This window comes from Schistocerca piceifrons, chromosome 2 (genome assembly GCF_021461385.2).
Source record: "Schistocerca piceifrons isolate TAMUIC-IGC-003096 chromosome 2, iqSchPice1.1, whole genome shotgun sequence".
Taxonomy (NCBI): domain Eukaryota; kingdom Metazoa; phylum Arthropoda; class Insecta; order Orthoptera; family Acrididae; genus Schistocerca; species Schistocerca piceifrons.
The window spans coordinates 218,356,606-218,370,164 of NC_060139.1; the positions used below are offsets into that span (position 1 = coordinate 218,356,606).

A 13,559-nucleotide genomic window follows, 5' to 3' on the forward strand; every position below is an offset into this window, starting at 1 on the left:
AATAGAACTCACAATTTCTTTGAAAGACTCGGAGGTACTGAATGAATGTGTGTCGAAGACCTATTATCAACGACAAAGGGAAGTGTGACAAAGAAAGAAATCGACAAATCGTCCTTGGCGAAGCATCTACGGTTGAATTCACTAATACCTGTCAGAAACTGGTAGTGTCCAAAACAAAGAAGATGGGCATGGTGGAATCAACTGTGTTTCCTGTGTTCTTGTATGGCTGCGAGATCTGGACCACGGAAGCTAGTGGCAAGAGCCTAACTGATACCTTTGAAATGTGGTGTTATGCGTAACATGGACAGAAAGAAGCGCCAATGCTTCCGCTGTAGAAGAACATAATATCACAGGAAGTTTCATGCAGTATCAGACATAGATACTTCCAGTTCCTTGGGCACATATTGAGAATAGATGAGCACTCCGTCTTCAGGCCACGAGTGGCCTACCGGGACCGTCTGACCGCCGTGTCATCCTCAGTGGAGGAAGCGGATAGGAGGAGTGTGGGGTCAACAAACCGCTCTCCTGGTCGTTACGATGGTATTCTTGACCGAAGCCGCTACTATTCGGTCGAGTAGCTCACGAGGCTGAGTGCACCCCGACAAATGGCAACAGCGCATGGCGGCCTGGATGGTCACCCATCCAAGTGCCGACCACGCCCGACAGCGCTTAACTACGGTGATCTCACGGGAACCGGTGTATCCACTGCGGCAAGGCCGTTGCCGAGAATAGAAGACAAGAGGATAATTTCGAAATGTCCAGCACGTAAGCCAAAATCGAACCCAGGAGACCACGGGGAAAAGCAGCAATTCAGGAAATCTTAACCTCATCATAAAAAAAAGTCTGGAAGCTCTGTTGTCCCACCTCACAGTAAAAAACAAGGAAATAGTTGTTGCTGGTGATTTTAACGTGGATTTATTGAAAAGCTCTTTCAGTGAACACTTATTGCACCCAGTCACACTATGATTCAGTTTAGTTCCTACTGTGAACTTTGCAACTAGGATATGTAAATGCTCTGAGACTGCTATTGATAATATCTTTGTAGATAAATCTAGGGAAAAGTCGTATCACAAAACCAATAGTAAATGTGCTATCTGATCATGACATACAGCATCTTGCATTAAATGTTGAAACTTGTCAGGATAAAAAAATCTATGAAATCTAAGTACAGGAGGGTAATAAATAAGTCAAAAATTGAGAAATTCAGGAAATTTCTCAAAGACATGAGCTGGATAGATGTTTACAATACTTCTGACTCAGATGGAAAATGCAAAGCATTCATTAATAAAGTTACTTCCACTTTAGAAAATTGTTTTCCCCTAAAGGTAAGTCAAATCACACAGAAGTTAAAAAATAAGCCATGGATTGCACAAGGAATAAAGATATCATGCGGGACAAATATGAGACTATATCTACAATCTAGGAACAGCTCTGATATTAGCATTGTAATGCATTACAAAGAATGCTGCAAAATACTGAAGCAAGTAATCCTATAATCGAAGTAGCTTTCTTAGGTGAAAAAGATAATTACATCGGGCAACAAAATAGAAACTGTGTGTGCTATAGTAAAGACAGATACAGGTGGAGCTAAAGAGGAAGAGGAACAGATAGCTCTAACAGTAAATGAGACTTTTGTAACAAGTGTTGCAAATCTCCTAAACAAGTACTTCATGTCTGTGACTGACAGCTCGGCATTGTCAGGTTTGGCAAATAGTGCCATGGAGCATCTGAAACAGTCTTTAAAAATAACTTCATTAAAATGGAAATGACACTCATGTTTCCCACAGAAGTATCATCCATCAAAAAATTCTTAAAATCCAAGTAATCTAAGGATTTTGATAACACATCAACGAAATTAATCAACGAGTGTTCATGCAAGTTGAGTTCTATCTTAAGTTATTTGTATAATCAATCTCTTATCAGTGGAACATTTCCAGACTGTCTAAACTATGCTGCAGTTAAGCCTCTTTACAAGCAGGAGGATAAAGAGATACCATCAAACTATCGACCAATTTCACTTTTGCCGGGTTTCTCAAAAATATTTGAAAATGTTGTGTTCAAGCACCTCCTTAAGCATCTGACTGAAAAAAATATATTATCCGTGTCACGGTTTGGATTTCATAAGGGTTCTGATACAGAGAAAGCTCTTTACACTTACAGTGAGAATGTACTTAATTCATTAGACAATAAATTAGAGGCTACTGGCATTTCCTTTTACCTGTCAAAAGCCTCTGACTATGGGAACCACAGCATTCTCTTAAGTAAATTAGAATACTATGGAATCACCGGCAATGCAGGTAAATATTTTGAGTCTTATCTAATTAACAGAAAACAAAGGGTGCCATTGAAAGTACATGTGCAGTAAGCCATCAGTCTTCATCTAATTGGAAATTAATTACATGTGGTGTTCTTCAAGGTTCCATCTTGGGACCATTGCTTTTTCTTGCATACGTTAATGACCGCTCGTCTGTCACATTGCCAGATCCTAAGTTTGTTTTGTTTGCAGACGGTATGAACATTGCAATAAGTATCAAGTAAAGTACAGATTTAGAAATAGCTGCTAATCAAATTCACTGACGTTAATAAATGGTTTAAAGCTAATTCACTGTTTTTCAACTTTGAAAAGACCCACTACAAGCAGTTCAGAACCTGTAAGAGATTTCCTTCCAGCATGTGTATAACATACGGTGACATGCAGATCGAGAAGGCTGGCTGTGTTAAATTTCGGGACTTACAACTCGATAATAAATTTTGTTGGGAAAGACATATACAGAATTGCTTATGCACCTAAACAAGTCTGTATTTGCAGTGAGAATTATGTCAGATGTAGGAGATATAAACATAAAAAAACTTGCATACTTTGCTTACTTTCATTCCACTATGCCATACAGGATCATACTCTGGGTAACTCATCAAACTGAGCAAAAGTTTTTAGAGTGCAAAAGCGTGTAATAAGAATCATTTATGGTGTAAATTCAAGAACATCATGTAGAAACCTGTTCAAGGAACTTTGTATTCTACCCACTGCCTCTCAGTATATTTATTCCTTAATGAAATTTATTACAAGTAATGTATCTTTCTTTCCAACCAACAGCTCAATACATAGTATCAATACTAGGAATAAGAACAATCTACATAAAGACCTAAAATCACTTACCTTGGTCCAAAGAGGGGTCCAATATTCACGAACGCACATTTTCAATAAATTGACAGCGTCCATTAAAAACTTGGTTTCAGATAAAGCGCAGTTTAAACAGAGTTTGAAAGACTGTTTGATAGGCAACTCCGTCTACTTTGTAGATGAATATCTTAACAGAGACTGCTGGCCAGCTTAAGTAACAATTCCTGTTGGATTTCAGTTTTGACAGCACTTGGTCACAACAGTCAAGATTAGGTATTTTGTGTGTGATAAATTTATTAATAGTGCATAACAATGTTTGATTCTAACAGTACATTAACTCTGTAAATATTAGCTGTTCCAGATTACTGTATTTTAATCACCTATTTTGACAATCTCCTAACAAATGATCGGGGTAGTAAGTATTATATTCAATTGTTTTATGTTTTTTATGTTATACTTCCTGAGATGTTGCACACCCACGAGAATCAAGTCGTTTTTTTTGCGTCTATGGAACGAAAACTGAATCTATTCTAATCTAATCAAGCGAAGACGATTACCGTTCTGCCTCTTTACAGTACATTAAAAAGAGCTGAATATTGTTGAACTTCTGGGCGAAGGTAGAGTTACTTACAAAATGAACGAAGAGATGAAGTCACTACACTCGTCAATGACAAAACCGACTAATGAATGCTTGATTATACGAGTATTTTATCCTTACATACTATTAGTGGATACGTGGTTTTCAATTTGCAGAGTGAGTGCATGCCACAGATCTACCAAAGTATGGTCTCAGAGGTGACAACACAGACTCAGTACCACAGTGCGGAAGCATTTATCACCGTCAGCCAAGTGACACTTCATGACAAGCCGGAGGGAACGAAAATAGTCAACCTCCGCTGGAAGAAAATGGTATGGAAAAATGGAAATGAGCGTTTGGCGTCATTGGTCGGGAGGCCCCCTAAGGGGCATGTCTGGCCGCCTTGGTGCAGGTCTTATTACATTCGACGCCGCATTGGGCGATCTGCGCGCTGGATGGGGATGAAATGATGAAGACAACACAACACCCAGTCCCTGAGCGGAGAAAATCCCAGACCCAGCCGGGAATCGAGCCCGGGCCCGTAGGACGGCAATCAATCAGATTAGATTAGATTAGATTAGATTAATACTTGTTCCATAGATCATGAATACGACACTTCGTAATGATGTGGAACGTGTCAGGTTAATAAAAGATGTCTGTACAAGATATTACATTACAGAAAATATTGCACGACACTAATGTTTAAGTTGTTTTGTTCCCCTCCCTTAATTTATATCTAAAATTCAGCAAATGAGTAGAAGGAGTTGTCATCTAGAAATTCTTTTAATTTATTTTTAAATGTTGGTGGGCTATCTTTCAGGCTTTTGATGCTATTTCGAGCATCAAAATCTGAGAAAGGCATAAATCTAGCTGAACTGCACAAAACATTCCGCTCCGCACTGTAGAAAACCTGTTACATTCGTCAAAATAATGGGTAGAAAATTTCTAAATGTATTTGTATCTCGATATAAGATAACATGATAAATTATTTCCAATGCAGTTCGCCTGGTGTTCGGAAGTTTCACCTATGCTTACAGACTAGTGGACACTGTGCCTTTACTTAGCTTTAGAAATTTGTGTTGCCTACCACAGACATATTTGACATACAGAAATCATGTTAAATTACCTTGCATGCGATAAAAAAGGAACAAGCATGCCTTTGTTTCGATTAATAAAATTCGAGAAGAGTCGCTGCCCGAAGAGAGAGAGTGAGATACAATCTTCGTAATTTTCGAAAGGGCGAATGTTACAGAAACAACATAGCAAGATAACAAAACTGATGAAGTGTTTAGTGTGTGTAAAATATTATCCTTAGCTAGCCTAGGTTATTTTACTTCACAGTCATTAAAAATGTATGTTAAATGTTTTTTTTTTTTTTTTTTTTTTTTTTTTTTTTTTTTTTTTTTTTTTTTTAGGAGTCGAAGAGTCTACCATCTGACCGCATTGTACAGATATTTTGTTCTTTTCCTTAATTGCAAATAATTACTTTGTTTGATGTTTTGGTATGGCTTTCATTTCTGTTAACCTTTAATACAAAGAGATGTACTGTTGTTTAATCCAAAAAAGCTGGCCTTGTTTCAGAATTTTATTGAAAGTTTATCTTCCGGTTCTTGATAATGGTTTTAAATACTGTGAACACACCAGTCTTTAACTCTGAACTACGATGTGAATATAATATTATGTAAGACGAACAAATATATGATTTTGCGCCTAATATGCAGGCCTTTCTACAGAGCTTGTTGTAAATATTGCAACTCAGTGAGAAAGAAAATGAAATAAAAAGTCACTCTCACTTTTGTGCCGAATTTCTGTGTTGGTGAAAATTTAAAGGCAGCTGAATATTTTCTATAGAATTTTAAACGGTTGCAACTTACAGTATTTAATTTTTTTTAGCAAAGTGATGGAACTTCGCTTAAGCTGCAATGAAACTTGTTTAACCTCACAATAGACTGTATAACTCTACAGAACACGGCAACGAATTTTATCGTCTCGTCTTGGCCATTCTCGTTCCAGAATAATCCCAGAACCATCTTTGTCGTAGCAGAGTTACATTCTAAAAGAAAAAGGCATCCTAATTAGTAGGCGAAACGTAATACTCGTCGTAAATTAACACAGGTTAATTTTCGCTGCTCTTTTAACACAAAAGCATAATCAATTTTAATTGTACCTGTTTCCAAGCCAGTATAAGTAATTTTTTTCGCTTCTGACGTCGGATGATAGAAATGCTTCAATCGACAGAAAAGCCAAATACTCATATTAATTCGAACTTACGTATGATCACGAGAGTTTTATTTACGCCTAAGATCCATGCCGCTATGATTACAATAGTTCGTTGCCGTTTTGTCTTGATGTATCCCTCTCTAAAAATGAGCTACGGATGTGGTGTTTAGAGAAAATATTTAAAATCACATTATTACATTTGATTAATTTTACTCAAATAAAAACAAGCAGTGGTAGTTAGTTCTTCAGAACAGCCACAACTTATACTAATTATGATGAACGGTTCAGGCAATTTCCTAAACAAGGACATATTCTATTTTTCTAGAATGCACTTCATCACTTTCTCACATTCATGTGTACTTAATTTTGCAATAAAACTAATTGTTAATACACTTTATGGCTACAGTATGTTTGGACCATTTCATCTTGAACTTTGGTTGTAATAGCCATTAGGTCAGATATCTTCATTCCAAAAATAAAAATAAGCACTTTTTGCTGCTGTAGAAGGTACTACCATTTTAAAAAGCATTATAACGAAAAATCAGCAATAACGATTTACTGTAGTTCCTGCGGCTTTTAGGAAGTTGTAAGCCCTTCTTGCCCCCAACCCACCACTCGTCCTGTATAGTAGCAAAACAGAACACCCCTCCAACCTGAAAGAACCGTTTGAGATTCATGTTTAAGTTTCAGTGAATCAACATTTAAGGTTATTTTAATAGTTATGTTAAGGTGAACAACTAGGCGAATGAAGCAATTATGCTACCGCGGAAACAAAATAACACATGACGGACTAAGAACGACAAGAAACCAGAATGTAACACAGTAAGATGACGTTCCTGGCCAAGAAAAGTCTATCAAACGTAGGCCTATCAAACGTAGGCCTATCAAACGTAGGCCTCATTTGTGGAGGAAATTTCTGAGAGTGTACCTTTGTAGCACAAAATTTATGGTACTGAATATGGATCGTGGATAAAACGGAAGAAAGAGAATCAAAGTGTTTGAGATTTTTTTGCAACATAATGACGTTGAAAATTAGGACTGATAACTTAATAGATTAGTACGTTCTCCGCAGAATCAGCGCGGGGAGGAAAGTGTCACAAATATTGACAAGAAGAAGAAGAAGAGTGTGAGAGAGAGAGGATGACAGGACACGTGGTAAAAGACATCATGGTTCTTGAAGGAGCTCTAGACGGTAAAATAAGTTGGGGAAGGCGGAGCCTGGAACACATCCAGCTAATAATTCAAGGCTTTGACTGAAAGTGCCACTCTGAGGTGGAGAGTTAGGCCAGCATTAGAATTCGTGGTAGCCCAGATCAAACCAGCCAGAGGACTCATAATCCAAAAAAGTGAACAACAGACATACAAAAAGAGTAATATTTTTAATCAGTAACAAACAGTATCTTGATACAGAGTAGACAAAATAAAACAACCCCGGATAATATTTCATGTAGCTTAAGATAGACAACGTAACCTGCATGATCCATTCTAGGCGCGAGTGATGTATAGGGGTTGGACAAAAGAAACGGAAACACCGAATGATTGCCTGATACTAGCCAAGCCTGCAGGTTGCGCTGTTGCATTTGACCTCTTTCGGAAGAATGGGAAAGGCGAGGCAATATTGACCCTAGGACTTATCGTAGAAGATAGGTTAAAGAAAGTCAAACCTACATTTATAGCATCTGTGGACTTAGAGAAAGTTTTTGACAATGTTGACTGGAATACTCTCCCTGAAATTCTAAAGGTAGCAGGGGTAAAATACAGGGAGAGAACGGATATTTACAATTTGTACAGAAATCAGATGGCAGTTATAAGAGTCGAGGGGCACGAAGGGGAAGCAGCGATTGAGGAGGGGATGAGACAGGGTTGTTGCCTATCCCCGATGTTATCCAATCTGTATATTGAGCAAGCACTAAAGGAAACAAAAGAAAAATTAGGATTAGGATTTAAAATCCAGGGAGAAGAAACAATAACTCTGAGGTTTGCCGATGGCACTGTAAATCTACCAGAAGCAGCAAAGGACTTGGTAGAGCAGTTGAGCGGAATGGGCAGTGTCTTGAAAGGAGAGAATAAGATGAACATGAACATTCTAAGGGAATCAGATTAGGAAACGAGACACTTAAAGTAGTAGACGAATTTTGCTATTTGGACAGTAAAATAACTGATTTTGACCGAAGTGGAGAAGATATAAAATGTAGACTGGCAATGGCAAGAAAAGTATTACTGAAGAAGAGAAATTTGTTAACATCAAATATAGATTTAAGTGTTACGATGTCTGTTCTGAAACTATTTGTCTGGAGTGTGTGTGTGTGTGTGTGTGTGTGTGTGTGTGTGTGTGTGTGTGTGTGTGTGTGTGTGTGTGTGGAGGGGGGGGGGATATAGAAGGGGAACGTAGACAATTAACAGTTTAGACAACAAGAGAATAGGAGTTTTCGAAATGTGGTGCTACATAAGGGTACTGAAGATTGGATGGGTCGAGTTCGCAACTAATGAGGAGGTACTGAATATAAATGGGGAGACAAGGAATTTGTGGCACATCCTAACCAAAAGAAGGGATCGGTTGATAGGACACATTCCTAGACATCAAGGGAACACCAGTTTATTATTGGAGGGAAGTGTGGGTGCTAAAAATTGTAGAAGGAGAGGAGGAGATAAATACAGTGCACAGATTCAGAAGAATGTAGGTTTCAAAAGTTACTGGGAGTTGAAGAGGCTCCCACAGGATGGAGTGGCACAGAGAGCTGCATAAAACCAGTCTTCCGACCGAAGACCGCAACAGTAACCAAAACAACAGTGCTGTAATATTACAAAGACCGGATTAGAACTTAGTTGTCATCTATTTTTATATCAGTAAACAGGTCTGAAGACGGAAGAAAATTCCCATTAATAAGCCAGTTTGAACTGAAAAGAACACGGTGTCTGGCAAATGGAAGGCAAGTCTATTTTCTACAAATAAGGATAACCGGTAACTTCCAGCTAGCTCAAATAGTTTATCAACTACAAGACCGCTAGTGTTAAGTACCGGAGAAGATCGTGACAGAATCTACTAGATATTGGGACCGTAGTGTCGGTTAACGGAAAACTTTGCTCCGTACTACAGGTACGATCCTCTCGCTGTTGTACGAACGAAAAAAAATCAAAATTGACATGGACCACACCATAATAACAGATAAAGCGGTCAGCCGTAGTGGACCTGACATGATATGATATAGTCATTATAGCTGACCAAGCCGTCTTCCTCACGAACGTCGCTGTGTACAGCCCCACAATTTGCGAAACCACCTGCAATGAGAAGATGGCCAAATACACGGATCTGGCAGATTAGTTAAGAAGCTATATGCAAACAATTCTGTGCATTGCGTGTTTGTGGCAACGCCGGAAAATGGCATAACTCCAAAGCATGCAGCGTAAGCTATTATCTGCCTTCAACTGCAGAAGGCAGTTATGCTGAAACGCTGCAGAATAGTTCGTCGGGTTCTTGGAGAACATACTCATGATTTGTTACGTCAGTACCGTGCAAAAATGAGTGTCAACAAATAATAATAAAATTGTCTTACCTTTTGTGACATATTTCATAGCGGCATTAGAAAGAAAACGGACAACGATCTTACACGTTGTACTGGTTCCAAATTATAAAAACTGAATCTACGTTAAAAGTGTGAAGATTTGTCTGATGTAATAGAAGAAGAAACAGGAGTCGATTTAGAAGATCCAGTATCAGAATTGGAATTTAAAAGAGCTTTGGAGGACTTACGGTCAAATAAGGCAGAAGGGATAGATAACATTCCATCATAATTTCTAAAATCATTGGGGGAAGTGGCAACAAAACGACTATTCACGTTGGTGTGTAGAATATAAGAGTCTGGAGACATACCATCTGACTTTCGGAAAAGCATCATCCACACAATTCCGAAGACGGCAAGAGCTGACAAGTTCGAGAATTATCGCACAATCAGCTTAACAGCTCATGCATCGAAGCTGCTTACAAGAATAATATACAGAAGAATGGAAAAGAAAATTGAGAATGCGCTAGATGAAGATCAGTTTGGCTTTAGGAAAAGTAAAGGGACGAGAGAGGCAATTCTGATGTTACAGCTAATAATGGAAGCAAGGCTAAAGAAAAATCAAGACACTTTCATAGGATTTGTCGACCTGGAAAAAGCGTTCGACAATATAAAATGGTGCAAGATGTTCAAGATTCTGAAAAAAGTAGGGGTAAGCTATAGGGAGAGACGGGTCGTATACAATATGTACAACAACCAAGAGGGAATAATAAGAGTGGACGATCAAGAACGAAGTGCTCGTATTAAGAAGGGTGTAAGACAAGGCTGTAGCCTTTCGCCCCTACTCTTCAATCTGTACATCGAGGAAGCAATGTTGGAAATAAAAGAAAGGTTCAGGAGTGGAATTAAAATACAAGGTGAAAGGATACCAATGATACGATTCGCTGAAGACATTGCTATCCTGAGTGAAAGTGAAGAAGAATTAAATGATCTGCTGAACGGAATGAACAGTCTAGTGAGTACACAGTATGGTTTGAGAGTAAACCGGAGAAAGACGAAGGTAATGAGAAGTAGCAGAAATGAGAACAGCGAGAAACTTAACATCAGGATTGACGGTCACGAAGTCAATGAAGTTAAGGAATTCTGCTACCTAGGCAGTAAAATAACCAATGACGGACGGAGCAAGGAGTACATCAAAAGCCGACTCGCTATGGCAAAGAAGGCATTTCTGGCCAAGAGAAGTCTACTAATATCAAATACCGGCCTTAATTTGAGGAAGAAATTTCTGAGGATATACGTCTGGAGTACAGCATTGTATGGAAGTGAAACATGGACTGTGGGAAAACCGGAACAGAAGAGAATCGAAGCATTTGAGATGTGGTGCTATAGACGAATGTTGAAAATTAGGTGGACTGATAAGGTAAGGAATGAGGAGGTTCTACGCAGAATCGGAGAGGCAAGTAATATGTGGAAAACACTGATAACGAGAAGGGACAGGATGATAGGACATCTGCTAAGACATGAGGGAATGACTTCCATGGTGCTAGAGGGAGCTGTAGAGGGCAAACACTGTAGAGGAAGACAGAGATTGGAATATGTCAAGCAAATAATTGAGGACGTAGGTTGCAGGTGCTACTCTGAGATGAAGAGGTTAGCACAGGAAAGGAATTCGTGGCGGGCCGCATCAAACCAGTCAGTAGACTGATGACAAAAAAAAATGTTAAAAAACGAATAATGTATTCTAAAACATAATGCATTATGGCGAAAAATCCCAAACGCAGATTTCAGTTTCGCTGTCAGTTGATAAGATTGGATGATTCCAAACGGATGCAACGCCCCCTTCTGCATCTCAGACTCAAAACCGAAAACAAGGACGCCGTGATATATGAACGTCGTAAAAGATCTAGAGGGAATGGGTCTAGACAAACCACTCGACACGAATTCAGAACAACTGTAGTCATGTTTGTGGTTTCTGAGAAACAAACAACTACCAGACGGTCAGTCAAACGCTGTTCACTGCATCGATGACAAACATTTGGCTTGAACGAAGGAAATAAGGACATAAATAGAGAAGATTAAAAAAAAAAAAGGAGCAGCGCGGTTCCTTACAGGTTCGTTTGGTAAGCGCAAAATCGACACGGAGATGCTCGTACAACTCTAGTGGCAGATTTTACCAAAGAGGAGTTGCGCATCACTGACAGTTTTACTGTTAAATTTCCGAGAACTTACGTTCCTAGAAGAGTCAACCTACATACTGTTTCTGCCTACTTACATTATGCGAAAAGACCATGAAGGCAAGATTAGAGAGACTTGAGACCACACACATTATTTACAACAATCGTTTTCCTTCACGAAACTGTTTTACTAAACCACCAAATCGGCGCACACCTCTTGTTGCAGATTCCCAATCTGACGCCTTCCAAGGACCACACAGATTTGTTTTCGGATGTTTCAATATAATTGTTGACCACATTTAACAATTTGAAATGCTGTCATAATATACTCTTTCAGCGTTAAAATATCACGTTAAAGATGTAACACAATCGAGTGTTAAAATTAGAAACTTTGTGTATATCTTGAGGCAGTGTAAGTCATGGCGCGCAAATTACCCAGATTATATTTATCCAATATTTGAGAATGGGAGCGCTTAACGATTTTCAATAAACTTTACATATACTTTCTAACCTTTACGAAGCTTTTTCTCGCTGGCATCCCCAACAAAGGACGAAATGAAAGAAATGTTTCATTTACTACATTTTCTCTGTGCATGCAGTAAAACTTCAACATCAGGCATGTTGTTTTAATTTGTTACTTCTTTATTACTAACACGTTGTGTGACACATTTTGCAGACATTATCCACACGTATCACTGTTCCTGTGAGTTTATATCACTACACGAAGCATAGTTAAGGAGATATAGAGTCATAAACATTGAAATTCGTGAAAAACTATCTTTTCTCAAAAAGAAAACTAGCTTTTCTCAAAAAGGAGCGTAAATTATCCAGACTATTCTCATCCAGTGTTAGCGACTTCCAGAAGACTAGGAGCATAATTTCAGACCTTTTTTAACCTTTCCATACTTAAATGCTTAACGTCTTATTCTTAACACTTTATCTCACTTGCAAAGTAATTAGGCCTTTGATGCTTTCTTTTACACATGTGAGTTCGATTTTTTAATGAATCTTGTGCGACATAATCAGCTTGTTGGATACTGATGTGGATGTAATTGTTGCAAGATTATCGTGGCCCTCTGGTGGTCTGTTAACGAAATATGAAAGTAATAATAAAAGCCTAATAGTACACCTTGTCTGGTTAAAACATCTACTGTAAATGCATCCGGTTTGTATTAGTAACGAGCGAAGTAAGATGACCAGTCACTTAATCTAAGTTCATACTTCATGCTGTTAGCACCTTACAGATGCTGTTAAAGCTTCTCACTGTGAGACACAAAGCTTGCACACTGAAACTGCTGGTGCCAGTTCAGGGTGCGTGAGGAAACTGTGTTCGCTCAGTGTAAGCACTTGTGAAACAACTAGCGCGACATTATGTTATTCTTTGTTATAGGTGTACAAACAGACAATATTCCTTTCACCGTCACTTTTTCTTCGTATCTTATTATTGTTAATGCTACTCCAAAATTCACAGTGAAGTGAAGTGATCCATACTGAGTCATGCTTATTTCAAAACAGCTGCAGTCGATAATTTAGTGATGGCTATAAAGAATGTGATACCGATCCTTGTTTTTAATAGCCATTAATATCCTGCAGTGAAAACAATAGATCGTGTTCTCTTCATGGACCTTATTGAAACACCTAACGACGGAACCACAAAATTTTCAAAAACGTCTCCTGAAGAACGTCAGGTAGAGCAAATAAACGACAAGAATCTTTGATAAATGGTTCTCCCGTATAAGTCAAAACCATGCCTAAAGAAAGTCAACGCGTAAAGCTACAGTATGCAAAGAGCAATATTTTTAATTGTCTTGTCTATAGAACCCCAAATTGGATAATGCCAAAGCAACATTATTGAACAAGAACGATTAAAACAACGAAGTTAAACTTCCAAGAAGGTAGAACGCAGAATCCCAAGAGAACACTAAATGTTGTTACAAATTTGTTTGTATTCGGTTCCACTGTCTCCA

At 38.5% G+C, this 13,559-nt stretch overlaps 1 pseudogene; it reads right to left on the reverse strand.

The window, feature by feature from the left end:
* Positions 1–606: 606 nt before the first annotated feature.
* LOC124778720 lies at positions 607–724 on the reverse strand (annotated as a pseudogene).
* Positions 725–13,559: the final 12,835 nt, after the last annotated feature.